Source organism: Anolis sagrei, chromosome 2 (assembly GCF_037176765.1).
Source record: "Anolis sagrei isolate rAnoSag1 chromosome 2, rAnoSag1.mat, whole genome shotgun sequence".
NCBI lineage: Eukaryota > Metazoa > Chordata > Lepidosauria > Squamata > Dactyloidae > Anolis > Anolis sagrei.
Genome location: NC_090022.1, coordinates 268,319,944 through 268,334,177, shown reverse-complemented (window position 1 = coordinate 268,334,177; position 14,234 = coordinate 268,319,944).

Here is a 14,234-nt window from a genome sequence, read left to right as displayed (position 1 = left end):
TCCTGGTCTAACTTAAATATGCATGAAGTCTGATAACAAGCCATGCTACCTTTTTGGTATCAACTGAGGTCATTTTAAAAGCCAATTTGCAACATTGCTGATGTTGTTTTTAGAATGAGTTCAATAAGGTATAGTATCCTTATCACGCTGTGATAGCTACGTTTCTTGATAGGGTCAGAAGTGTGATGTACATAAAACCGTCTCATCAAGTTAATATAGCCCAAGTAGTGTAGGTTAATTTAGTGCCGAATATTGCTTAAATGTGCCATGTAATCTCTTTAAGATAACAAGAAAGGAAAATGGAAGTGTGAAGAGAGTCCTTGTGAGAGGTTGTCACTGTCCCCAACTTACTTGTGAGGGTACAAAGGACCTTAAAAGAGATGTGTTCTTGAATTTTCACTCACAATGAAGTACAGTTCTTGTGCTCCTAATTTGCTATCAGTTTGCTGTTAAAAGATACTCACTTAAAAAGAGGTTCCTGTCCACAATCTCAGTTCACAAGTGATACATTCCAAGACGTTGTGGATACATGAAACCATGGATAATAGTAATTCTGTATTTTGACTGTGCTCATGCCAGAGGCAGACCATACACTGGAGGACCTGGAGAGGCCCACAAATACTTCTTGGGGAGAATACTTTTGGATCATAGATATATCAAATGTGGATAGCAAATATATGGATAAGAGGGTTGCAATGTTTTTTTTCTTTGTATGCACAATTAGAACAGTTGTATAGACGTATCAAATCATCCCATTCCACAGATAGAGATTCCTAATCATGGATACTGTTATAGAGAGGAGATTCCATCCGAACATGAGGAAGAACTTCCTGACTGTGAGAGCCGTTCAGCAGTGGAACTCTCTGCCCCGGAGCGTGGTGGAGGCTCCTTCTTTGGAAACTTTTAAACAGAGGCTGGATGGCCATCCGTCAGGGGTGATTTGAATGCAATATTCCTGCTTCTTGGCAGGGGGTTGGACTGGATGGCCCATGAGGTCTCTTCCAACTCTTTGATTCTATGATAGCTTATGGACAGTGCTATCTTCTAGATCAGAGTTTCTCAAACTGTGCTCCTCTTGATGTTTTGAACTTCAGCTCCCACAATATTTCTGGCAGCTAAACTCCAAAACACCTGAAGGAGCACAGTTTGAGAAACACTGCTCTAGATAATAGCATTGTTGATGCAACCCTGTTGCTTGCTTATCCTGCTCAGACAGAACAGCCAGTTTGTCTTCACCCTCACGGAAGCCACTGTTTTCCTCCTTAAATTGTCCTTTCCCCTTAAGACTGGCTGAAAGTCTTAGGACTTAAATGGGCCAAAAAGTTCATAAACTCCTTTGTCAGTTCTAATAAGGACTGAGAAAAGCGGTATATAAATGAAGTAAATAAATAAATAATATCAGTATTAGTAGCTACATTAAACAATTACATTTCTACATCAGGCATAGAAAGGTGAACGTCTATTCAATCTGGGGGTCGGGTTGCAAGGGGATATCAGAAGGGTTGCCAGTATTTTCTCTTAGTCACAGGGGTTCTGTGTAGGAAATTTGGTCCAGTTCCCTCGTTGGTTGAGTTCAGAATGCTGTTTGAGGATCTGTTTTCCCTAAAATCCATCAGTGCCAAGTTTGGTCCAGATCCATCATTGTTTGACTCCACAGTGCTCTCTGGTTGTAGGTGAACTACAACTCCAGAACTCAAGGTCAATGTCAACCAACCCAGTATTTTCTGTTGATCATGGAAGTTCTGTGTGACAAGTTTGGTTCAATTCCTTCGTTGGTGGAGTTCAGAATGCTCTTTGATTGTAGGTGAACTATAAATTCCAGCAACTACAACTCCAAAATCAACCCAATCCCACCAGTGTTCAAATTTGGACATATTGAGTATTTGTGCCAAATTTGGTCCAGTGAATGAAAATACATCATGCATATCGCGTATTTACCTTATGATTCATAACAGTAGCAAAATTACAATTGTGAAGTAGCAACGAAAATAATGTTATGGTTGGGGGTCACCACAATATGAGGAACTGTATTAAGGGGTTGTGGCATTAGGAAGGTTGAGAACCACTGGTTTAGTCAAATGTTTTGGTTTTTTTAAACCCAGAATCCCAAAATCCACCAGCCAATGCCAGAGGCAAAAGACATAAAGCTACAGTTCAGATGATATAGTTAATATACCTTTAACAGAGATTTGGTACCAGAAACAGAAATGACATGGAAATAATAGGCATAAGTTCCTTCACAAAAAAGCAGTTCAACATGTTTCAGCAAACTTTTCCTTCAACATTAACAATATGCGCATGTTAAATGGCACAACCATTTCAGGTAAGCCTTGCATAACAAATCAAAAACATTTGGACCACTTCCGTTGTTTCTTTCAAATGCCTCATGAGTTTTTCTTTCAACACCTTCTACTTTTCTTACAATTTCCATTTTGGTGGCCAGACTTTTTTAACATGCTGAAAAAGTTGGTAAGGTAGGCATATCTACCTTCGCTTTTGTCTCTTGCTGTTCCTACTTGCTCACTCTTGAGATAGATAGCTAGGACCCTGTCCTATGTATTTCCATCCTGTTGTAGCACAAGTTGAATTAATGGCTTTCCATTATTTCAGAGAAGGGTTGACCAAGCAGTCTAGACTTTGTATTATCCTAAATTAAAATCTCTAATTAACTCTCTCTAAGCAAAACTCATGTATAGTGATACCTTGAGTTGAGAGTTTAATTCATTCCATTACTGTGCTCTTAACTCAAACTGCTCCTATCTCAAAGCAGAATTTCCCATTGTAATGCTATTAATCCATTCCAGCACACAACCCCTCCTCCCATTTTGTTACATGTTTTTAAATATGAAAAGATACTTTATAAATAACAAATAATGTATAAATGTACACTCACATAGAACAATAAAAAAGAAATACCAACTTTAAAATGGTAGAAGCACAAAGTTGTGGCAAGGAAGCACAAAGTGAAGAGGCAGAGGCATCATTTTCTTCGTACTGTACTCATTCCAGCCTCCCTCCCTCTCTTGCTCCCTCTCCTTCTCTCTCTTCACGAATAAAACCAGGAATAAAAACCAAACAAAATCAACTACCCCAAAGTTCCTCAAAGCAGACAGCAATTTCCCAAAGTGGAGAAGAGCACAAGGCATGGAGGCTGCTTCCTTGAAGCACTAAAGTGCTGTAGTCTCACACTAGCGCTCCCTCTGCCACTAGCTCTTAACTCAGAATGCTGCTCATATGACAAAGCAAAATAAGGCAAAGTGGTGGCTCTTAAGTTGGGATGTTCTTAAGTCGAGGTTCCACTGTACATTTAGTGGAAGGACGTTAAGGAGAAAATATTTTGCAAAACTGTTCTTTTGACCAGTCTAGTCATCTTCAGATTTTTCCGAGCCAAGCTCATCATAGAAGGGAAACACTTGGCTAGCCAAAAATGGAACCAATTTGTGTCTGAACTGGCAGTGTCATTCTGCATATTTTAATTCAAGAGATTTCCTAATAGATACTTTTTGTACAGACTTCAAGTCAATCTGATTTCCTTCTTTGGCATAATATGGACATTCCTTTCCATATTAATGTGGATTTATCTCGCCTGTAGATATTATGTAACTAATTGTCTTTTTTCTATGGTGCAAGGTCGCAGGTTCGAATCCGGGGAGAGCGCAGATGAGCTCCCTCTATCATTTCCAGCTCCTCATGCGGGGACACGAGAGAAGTCTCCCACAAGGATGATAAAACATCAAAAAACATCCGGCCGTCCCCTGAGCAATGTCCTTGCAGACAGCCAATTCTTTCACACCAGAAGCGTTTCTCAAGTTGCTCCTGACACAACCAAAAAATGTGGTGCAATTGAAGCATTGTTTAGAATCAGCTTAATGCATGGCTACCGTTTTCAGGCAGCACTGTATAATGGTCTGAGCGTTGGTCGAGGAAACTGGGATGCCATACAGCCATGGAAACCTATTGGGTGGTCTTGGCAAGTCGTATCACTCACCCACAAAAAGCAATGGCAGACTTTCTCTGAATAAATCTTTAGGGTCACCATCTTGAGATGGCAATGTATGTTGCTTCACTTGCCTCAAAATAGGGCTCTGGGTTTTAAGAATCTTGCGGGTCTCATTCTTCCAGCTTACAGTCCTGGCCTTTTGCCCCAAAGCCATTCTCTGATGGCACCAATGCCTTTTGGGCACTGAAGCACTGCATTTCTGTGACAGAACAGGCACAAGTGCCTCTGTTGTTGCCTTTTTCAAAAAGTCAAGATTGTATCTTAATCCTCTTAAATTGGATTTTCCTCTTCCGAAATCCATTTTCCCTGAGGCTACAGGGAAAGATAAAGGAAGTAATTACATGAACTCCACCCTTCTACCAGATAAGTATGCCATGGTCTTCACAGCTAATTAAGTTGGAACAATTAAAGTTTTAATTTAAAGCAAGTTTAAATGCACCATTTCTCCGTATTTACAATTCCCTTTTCTCTAACTTCATTGACCTTGGACAGATTAGGATTAACAGGGCTGTATCTTTCCTCATTAGCATTTTCTTCTGAATGAGAAACTTGTTTGTGAACCAGCAAAACCGTAGTGCAAAGCTAATCAAACTGGAGCACCCAAAGCACAGGGGTGCAACTAGGGGAGGAGGGCAAATAAAAAGGTATTTCTCCCTCAATAATATTTATGACCCCCACTGAAATTTTCCTTCAATTCCTAAATTTCTAGCATTACAAAGAATGAGGCATTGAAAGAACAAGATTTCATTCTGAGTGGATTAAAATAAGAATAAAATGCTAACATGAGCACAGTAATTTCAAGATACATGGATCTTCTTGGCTTGTTTCTTTGCTCATATGAGTATGCATATTATGCGGTAGATCAGAGCTCTTGGTGGCTAATTATTAATTTTGCTTTATGTCTTGGCTAAATTTGCTTTTTGGGTACATTGATTCTTTCTTCCCTGGACATTCCACAGATATATACTCCACTGGCTTTACCACCATCAGATCCTCAGAAGATGCCAGCCATAGATGCAGGTGAAATGTCAGGAGAAAATGCTGCTAGAACACAGCCATACAGCCTGGAAACTACACAACACCCCCATGATTCCAGCCGTGAAAGCCTTCAACTATACATAGAACAGAAATTGTGTTTCCTTTCTACTATCCTTGCAGTATACCCTTTTCTACCCCATCTTACCCTTGTGTACCGTTTCTGAGTGATCCCAATCAATTAATAATCATGTCAACCCAATAAAATCATATTGTGTGGTCAGAACTGATGACTTCAAAATGTTGCAAAGCCAATTCAGAGAAAAGGCAGGACACTCCCTGATCAAATCATGTACACAAACTTCCCTCTCTTCTCACATACATCTCAACTAAAGATTTTTCCCCTTTTTATTTTTATCCCCATATCTTTGCTTTGTTGTGTCTGGAATGACATAAAGATCATGATGTAAAAACAAAAGACGAGTTTTCCTAGTTCAGACCAAGGACCTTCTTAGTCCCCTGTTCTGTATCCAGATGATTTTGTCACTTTCTTGGACCAGGTCCAAGGAGACAGCTCCATAACTGAGTGCAAGATGGACATATTGAATACTTTTGATGTAACGTTTGGTATTTCTAGCTAAAGGCATTCAATACAATTAAGAGTTACTTCTATCTCACGTTCTGGAGCACTATTTCTAGACAGAATAGACTGCAGGCTAATGACCTGTCAGCGTAAGGAAGCTTATCATACCTCCTGGAGAACCTCAGCCAAATTGCATCTGATTTTCACCTTGCTGAGCTCCCACACAGAATCGAAAATGGAGGCGCACCACCCAAACCTATACGTTTCACAGATATGCATCTCAAAAAGATCCGGTAGCAGCGCCAGACCTACCATTAGCAGAGCAAGTTATCATTTGGGGTATCATCAGGGACTTGGCACCAAACTGGTGCGTTTGTTATTGTTATATTTCACTGCTACAGATATGAAAAGGCAATGGTGAGATTTCCAGCCTCCTGTGCCAAAATAACTTGGCTGGCAGTAGGCACCATGACTTGTGGGGAAGGAAGCGATCCTTTGCTACTCTGCCTCAGACAGCAAAATGTCTCAAGCCAGCCCTGCCTGGCAATATGCCCAGCTCCCTACCAAGTGTGGAATGAGGTCTTCCAAAAAAACAGACTAACAGAAGCAAAGTTTGAGGGATTTTTCTATTACATCTGACAAATAAATATTGTTTATTGGGACTCGGGGCATAATATACATTTATTGCATCAGTTTTAGGATCACACTAGAAGCCTAAAATATGGTCTATAATTATAGCCAGAATAGCTGGGTACAAGATGAAAAATAAAAGAATAGTTTGTGGGCTAAATTCTCGGCCCTCTTATAGAAAGAAAGATGTTTTTCCAGACAGCTTGGCAATCCCAAGTTCTTTTGGAATGGGAGGGAGGAAGAGCAGTGTTTTTAAAATCTTCACTTTCTTTCACCATTCATAAGGTATATTAGTACTACTTACTACTGTCTGAAAAAAGGGAAATATTTTATAGTCTGGCAAAAGAGTCACATGCCCAAAGACAGAGTGATAAAAACGGTTGCCTATTGTTCCTTCTTTGCTCAATGGCCCCAAAGTTTTTGGCAGCATGTTGGAATACTTGTGACCTTTGAAACTAGTCTGACAATCCTGTAGTAAAAGTTCTCCTCGCTTATTCTCTTAATATACTGCAGGTTTAGGGGGAGGAAATAAAAAAGTAGACGCTCCAGACAATTTGGCACCAAATGAATAAAAAATAATAACGAGAAAGTCATGGTTTGCCTTTCTGGGGGACCTCCATGATAAGCAATTTGGAGAACAAACCATTATATGTATGTGTGTGTGCATCCACATATCCAGAAATGCTATCTACCTCCTAGCCTGAACCTTCCAGGCAGTAGTTTCTTTAGGAGGTCAGTATATTACCAATCGCTCAGCAGTGCTACTCCTGCTGTTAGCTGTCTCTTGTGTCTTTGAATTATTTTCTGCTGAGATGTAGAGTCCAAATGATTTACAGATGCATTGAGATGTTGCTGTATGTGAGTTTTTTTAATGTGTGGAGGTCAGTGCACAGCTGACCAACACACAGTCTTCACAGAGTGAGGTTCTATTGGTGGCATAGTTAACACAACGATTGTGGCTTCTCAATCTGTTGTAGCCTTCTTCCACCTTCACAGCCATTGTAGCATGTACCATGTTATCCTCCGCCTGATCCACCGTTGAGGCCTTTGGGTCTTTGGACTGTGGTTGGTCTGGAACCTTCCCCACGGCCACTCCTGGGAGTGCATGACTCCAGTTGTTGTGCCCAAAGGTTCATTGGAACACATAAGCCCCTTCACCATAACAAGGTGACAGTCCATCAAGGTGGGCAGGAAAAGAGATTCAAAGATGGGCTCAAAGACAACCTTAAAAACTCTGGCATAGACACTGAGAACTGGGACGACCAAGGGCAAGATGGATGGATGGTATCTTTGAAGTGACTGGCTTGACTTTGAAGGAACTGGGGGTGGCCATGGCCGACAGGGAGCTCTGCCATGGGCTGGTCGATGAGGTCATGAAGAGTCGGAAGCGACTGAATGAATAAACAATAATACCTGTCCTACCTGTTTTGCCCAGAGTGTTCTTACCATACACCAAGGGAACCACTGACTGCATAGAGAAGCTGATGAAGAAACACAACCTACAAACAATCTACAGACCCACTAAGAAAATCTAACAAATGCTACATTCAGCAAAGGACAAGAGGGATACTCGCACCTCTGAAGAAGTCTACCGTATACCATGCAGCTGTGGACAAGTCTACATAGGGACCACCAAATACAGCGCCAAAACATGGATGAAGGATCATGAAAGGCACTACAGACTAATTCAACCAGAGAAGTCAGCCATAGCAGAGCATCTGGTGAACCAACCTGGACACAGCATATTATTTGAGAACGCAGGAATGCTAGACCACTCTAATAACTACCATGTCAGACTACACAGAATCATAGAATTGTTGAGTTGGAAGAGACCTCATGGGCCATCCAGTCCAACCCTGCTGCCAAGAAGCAGAAAAATCGCATTCAAGGGGACCATCCAGCCTCTGTTTAAAAGTCTCCAAAGAAAGAGCCTCCACCACACTCCAGGGCAGAGAGTTCCACTGCCAAACAGCTCTCACAGTTAGGAAGTTCTTTCTCATGTTCCAGTAGAATCGCCTGAGAAACCACTGAAACGCACAAACATGTGGACAATTTCAACAGAAAGGAGGAAGCCATGAAAATGAACAAAATCTGGCCACCAGTATTTAAAAAAAAATTAAAATCAGGGCAGTAAATAAAGAGCAACACCCAAACAGCAGGGGAATTCCAGACAAGAATCAATCAGGGTCAGCTAAAGCCTCCCAACAAAGGATTCCCCCAGGCAGCAATCAGCCAGGCTTTGAAGCCATTAAATGGTAATCAAGGTGGCCAATTGCGGGTCTTCGATGATGCAAATCACATCGTCGGCGTACGCCCTGACCTTATATTCTTGAGTTCCGATCTTCATTCCTTTGATTGTTTTGTCTTCTTTGATTGATCTCAGCAGGGTTTCCAGGGCCAGAATGAACAGAAGTGGGGAGAGGGGACAGCCCTGTCTTGTTCCTTTCGAAATTTGGATTTTCTCTGAAAGGTGGGAATTTATCAGAAGTCTTGCCGTTTGATCTGAGTAGATGGAGGATATTGCATTTTTGAACATTGAGCCGATATCGATTTCCTCTAGCAAGAGTTTCAAGAATTTCCAACTGAGGCTGTCGAAAGCTTTCTCTGCGTCCAGGGAGAGCAGTGCCAGTTCTTTTTGCGTGTTAATGTCATAGTACTCTATGGCATCTATGATAATTCGCAGGTTGTCTTTTGTGCTTCTGCCTGGGAGAAAGCCGACCAACATCCAGAGATGGCTTCCTACATTAGAAGACTTCGGCAGAGTATCGGGCTTCAGAATAAACAAAAATAAGACAACTATACTAACTAAGAATATGGAGAAAGTCAAGCAGAGCGCACTAAAAAAGATAACGGGTCTAGAGATTAGTAAAAAAATCAAGTACCTAGGGATCTGGCTTACGGCCTGTAACGCACAGTTGTATAAAAACAACTATGAAGCAACCTGGAAGAAGACCAAAGTAGACTTGGCAAAATGGAAACTCTTGAACCTCTCGCTTCTAGGGAAAATTGGGCTTATAAAAATGACCATCCTGCCCCGGCTTCTATACCTTTTCACAAACCTTCCCATTATAAGAAACAAAAAAGTGTTTGAAAGTTGGAATAAAGACCTAAGAAAATTCATTTGGGGGGGGAAAAAACCCAGACTGAACCATCGGATAATGGTGGACAGAAGAGAAAGAGGAGGCTTCGGTCTCCCCAGCATTCAAACTTACTTCGAGGCCTGCGCCCTAGTGTGGGTGAAAGACTGGGCCAACCTCAAAAATGAAAAACTACTAACATTAGAGGGGTTTAACCTTAGGGTGGGATGGCATGCGTACCTGTGGTACGACAGGTCTAAACTGGAAGGTAACTTCGGTAACCATTTCATTAGATCTAGCCTGCTTAAAACCTGGAACAAATACAGGAATTACTTTTATACCAAAACCCCCCTGTGGCTCTCCCCAATTGAGGCGAAACAGAGACGCTTGCTGGGATGGCAGCATTGGCCAACCTACAAGGAAGTATTGATCAAAGACAACGAAAATAAAACATGGAAGTTGAAACAGCAGGAAGACCTAATGAGGAAGTTCAAGCAGCTTACGTGGCTACAATACTTTCAACTACGCGAGTCTTTCAAACAAGATGGGAAGACCGGGTTCGAAGAGAAAACATCAACCTGGGACGCCGTGCTGAACACAGAAAAGAAGTCTATCACCAAACTTTATAACCAACTACTCATCTGGGAGACAGAATCAGAGGAAATTAAAAATTGTATGGTCCATTGGGCCAGAAATATAGGCCGCCCAATAAGATTACAAGAGTGGCAACTAGTCTGGAGGAAAAAACTTAAGTACTCTTACTCCACTGTGATAAAAGAAAATTGGTTAAAAACCTTTCACAGATGGTACTTAACACCCTATAAACTTAGTAAGATGTACAAGAACCTCAAGAACTCATGCTGGAAGTGCAAAGAACAACCAGGCACCTACTTCCATATGTGGTGGTCCTGTCCAGCTGTTAAAAAGTTTTGGAAAGGTGTTCAGGAAGAGGCACAAAAAATCTTGAAGATCAAAATCCCAAGAAAGCCCGAATATTTCCTACTAGGGATTATGGACGAAGACCTCAAACTTAGCCCCAATGAAGACATTCTCTGGATTTACTTATCAACAGCCGCACGAGTAGTGTTGGCTCGACACTGGAAAGAAAATCAGACTCCGGCGGTAGAAGAATGGTTAGAGAAATTTGCGGAATTTAGAGACATGGACAAACTGACCTTTCTGCTGAAATCTAGTTCAGGAAAGCCAATCAAGCAAACTGACTGGTCGAACTTCGACGAATATGAAAAGAAAAAACTTGAATCTTAAATAGGTTCTGCCCACAAGAAGAGATACGGTATTAACTCCACATAGACACTAAGGTACTCAACATGACCGGAGGCTCCATGGAATCTCCGGCAAATTTCAGTAGATCTTTACTCTGGAGGAAAACCAAATGGAAGTCATAGCCCCCCATCCTCCGCAACGAGGAGAGATGACGGGCACCTGTTTTGTTAGTTCGTTATTGTTGGTGTTTTGTATTCCCCCCTTTTTTCTCTCTCTCCTTTCCCTCCCCTCCCATCTCCCTCCCTGTCATGTCACCCTTGGACCCTCCCCCCCTCCCCCCCCATGGCTGTCCTAGCCTTCCCCCTTTTCTAGACGATGAATTTCTTTGTATTGGGAGTAAATCCATGGGAATAAGCATCTGTATTTTCTACATGTATTTATGTCTCTACCTCTCTTAAAAATTAATAAAGAATATTTAATAATAAAAAAAAATAAAAAATAAAAAAAAAGAAACGGGGGCAATACCTCCAGATACAAAAAAAAAAAAAAAAAAAAAAAAGGTGGCCAATTGCAACATTCACATTTTCCTCAAGCAGACAAGAGTTCTTTCTCCCAACCTGGATATTATTCGAGAGAGATATAAACCCCACTTGCCTAGTTTCCAACAGACCTCACAACCTCTGAGGATGCCTGCCATAAATATGGGTGACACGTCAGGAGAGAATACTTCTGGAACATGGCCACACAGTCCGGAAAACTCACAGCACCCCAGTGACTCCGGCCATGAAAGCCTTCAGCAATACCTGTCCTAACCTTTTGTTCCTCTCTCCTCTAAGCACTCTTGCAGAAATTTGTTAAAACAGATTGCTGAGGAAAGTATTATGTGAATTATATACTTCCTGAGATGAGGGGTTCGGATAGTGTTTGAGCTCCAGACAATGCCAATGAGTCCTGGCATGGTTTCACTCAATTTCCCATGAGCTAGGAAAGGTTAGTGTCTTGCCAAAGTCTTTACCCTCTGACTATTCAACCTTTTCTTATGTTATAACCTGGAATTTAAACTCAATTATTGGTGTATTTATATACATGATATTCAACACAGCAAAAAGACAAAACGTTTTTGTTATGGCACAAGAGCACTTTGTGAGAATTGGGAGAGCTCAGAAAAGTTACTTTTGGAGTGACAACTCCCAGAATCCCACATCCATCCAGGTCACCATGTAGGCCTTCAGATTGGAGTTACCCAATGTATTCCATACTGACACATATGCTTTCATACACATACAGAAATATGCTCAGTATTCATCATGAAAGGAGATCATGTTACAAGCCTGGCTATCCAGTGGCTCGCCATGTATTTATGTAGCTCCTTGCTGTGCAAAAGCAACAGCATTGGGATAAAAAATGAATTTAAACCATAGGCCACGTTCCCTGACCTGATCCTGTGGTTTCTTTGTTTCTTTAATTTTCTTATCACTGTGTAGAAAGTTAAACTAACCAGGAACATCTGCAGAATGCTTCATTTTAAATACACAAGACAGAACTGAAAGCGCAGTGTGTGTAATTGGCATGTGTATATCTTAAATGAGGTGCCACTGACTAAACCCTTTTCTGAAAAAGGACCTGACATGGGAATGATGTTTTACAGGGAGAGCTTTGCCTGCCACTTTCGCCCTGAGACCAAGATGAATACAGATAGGTACCTTGAAGCATGGAATTCCACTGCAGTGGGCCATAATTCTTTGAATCCTACCTCTCTCGCTCTCTTTCATCCTTTTCAATAGAGACAAATTTATCATCTCAAAATCCCAGGAAAAGTGATATTGCTTGACTAACACTGCCTGTTGGGAAGTAAACCTTATTGAATCCAATGGAACTTACTCCCACGTAAGCTAATTTGTGGGACCGGTGGTGACTGATGGGCTTGAGTGGAGAAAACACTCAGATACTTAGATTTGGGTTAAAGTAGGCTACAACCTCATTCCCTGCAGGGGTTACACTGTTGCAGGTATGGGCAAACCCTGGCCCAGGGGGCAGATGCGGTCCTTTGGGCTCTTTTCTCAAGCCCTCCTCTCTTTCACCATCCTATCCTCTCTTTCACCATCCTATCCTCTTTCCTTTCCTCTTTCCTTCCCTCCCTCCCTTCCTTACCTCCCTCTTTCTCCCTCCCTCCTTAATTCCTTCCCTTCCACCCTTTCATCCTTCCCTCTTTCTCCTTCATTCTTCCCTTCTTTTGTCTTTCCTTCTTCTCTCTTTCCTCCCTCCCTTCCTCCCTCCTCTTCTACTCTTCCTTCCTACCATCCATTTTCCCTTCCTTCCTTCTTTCCTTCTTTCCTTCCTTCCTTCCTTCCTTCCTTCCTTCCTTCCTTTTCTTCCCTTTCTTCCTTCTCTTTTTCCTTCTTCCTTTCCTCCTGAGGGATGTTGAGCTGGGAAAAGAGAAGGTAGGGAAGGAACATGTGAACCATGTTTCAAGATTTAAAAGGGTGACCCATAGAGGAGGAAAGAGGGACCAGGGCACAAGGGAGCAATGCTTTCAGATGTCAGGGAAAGAGACTTGACTGAAAGGATTAGGAAGAACATCCTGAAGAGTGGCATAGGCTGCCTCGGAGTGTGGTCGAGTCTTCTCTGGAGGCTTTTCCGCAGAGACTATCGGGAGTGCTTTGATTGTGCCTTCTTGCATGGCAGGAGATTAGACGGGATGGCCCTTGGGGCTCTTCCAACTCTAGGATTCTATATCAGGAGTAAGCAATATGGGGTCTAATGGATACACCTTTTCTCTTCCATCCACCAGGCATGTAGCCGGGGGGGGGGGGGGGGGCTTGAGGGGCTTCAGCCCCCCCCCCCTGAAATTCTCATGGTGGTTCGCGAAAAGGCTTTACTGGTGCATTATTTAAACTGTTATGTTTATTCATATCATGATCTGATCACCATACTCAATATATCCCATATGCATGGGGGTATTGGGGTAACGATACAATAGGTTTGCTAGGGTAGACCCTCTTTCACTCAGACTCAGCCCCCCCCCCTCGAAACAAACTCAGCCCCTCCTCCCCCGAATTGAAATCCTGGCTATGGGCCTGCCATCCACCATCTCAACCTGAGCAAGACCAACACTATCAGGATCCAAACATTTCCCATCTTTCCTTTATTTTCTGCCTCCAAAAGAGAAGAGGAAATGGCTGAGCAGGGAGGGAGGGGACTTAGGGAGAGCCTCCTTGTTCACCCCACTCCGACCCACCATGTGATCCCAAATTAGAAAGTTTGCCCATATCTGCACTATTGCCTCACATGAGGCGTAGATGCAGAAACAAGGCAACCCACTTGTGATATGATGCCCCCAGCCCAACTCTCAGGAGTGGATTTATTTATGTATGTGGTTGGATGGATGGATTGAATGAATGAATGTATTTCTTCCAGAATGGTAGCTTACAATGATTACTTTAAAAATGCTAAAACAATTAGCAATGAATTAGGAGTGTCATAAGATGAAACTGTGTTGGTGTGTGGTTTCTGTATTTGCCTACCAATGCAGGATGCAAACTCTGTCGGGTCCCTGATTTGGGCCTGCCTAAAGTCCGCTGCTCCCCATCTAAGATAGAACAGCAAAGTCCATCCCCTTCACAGCTGATTAGTGAAAGCATCTGCCCCCGTGCTTTGCTAGCCTGCTGCTGAGTACACATGCCCAGTGTGGAACACATATCACCACGCTAAAACAGTGGATATGGCTCTTAATGAGACATGCCAC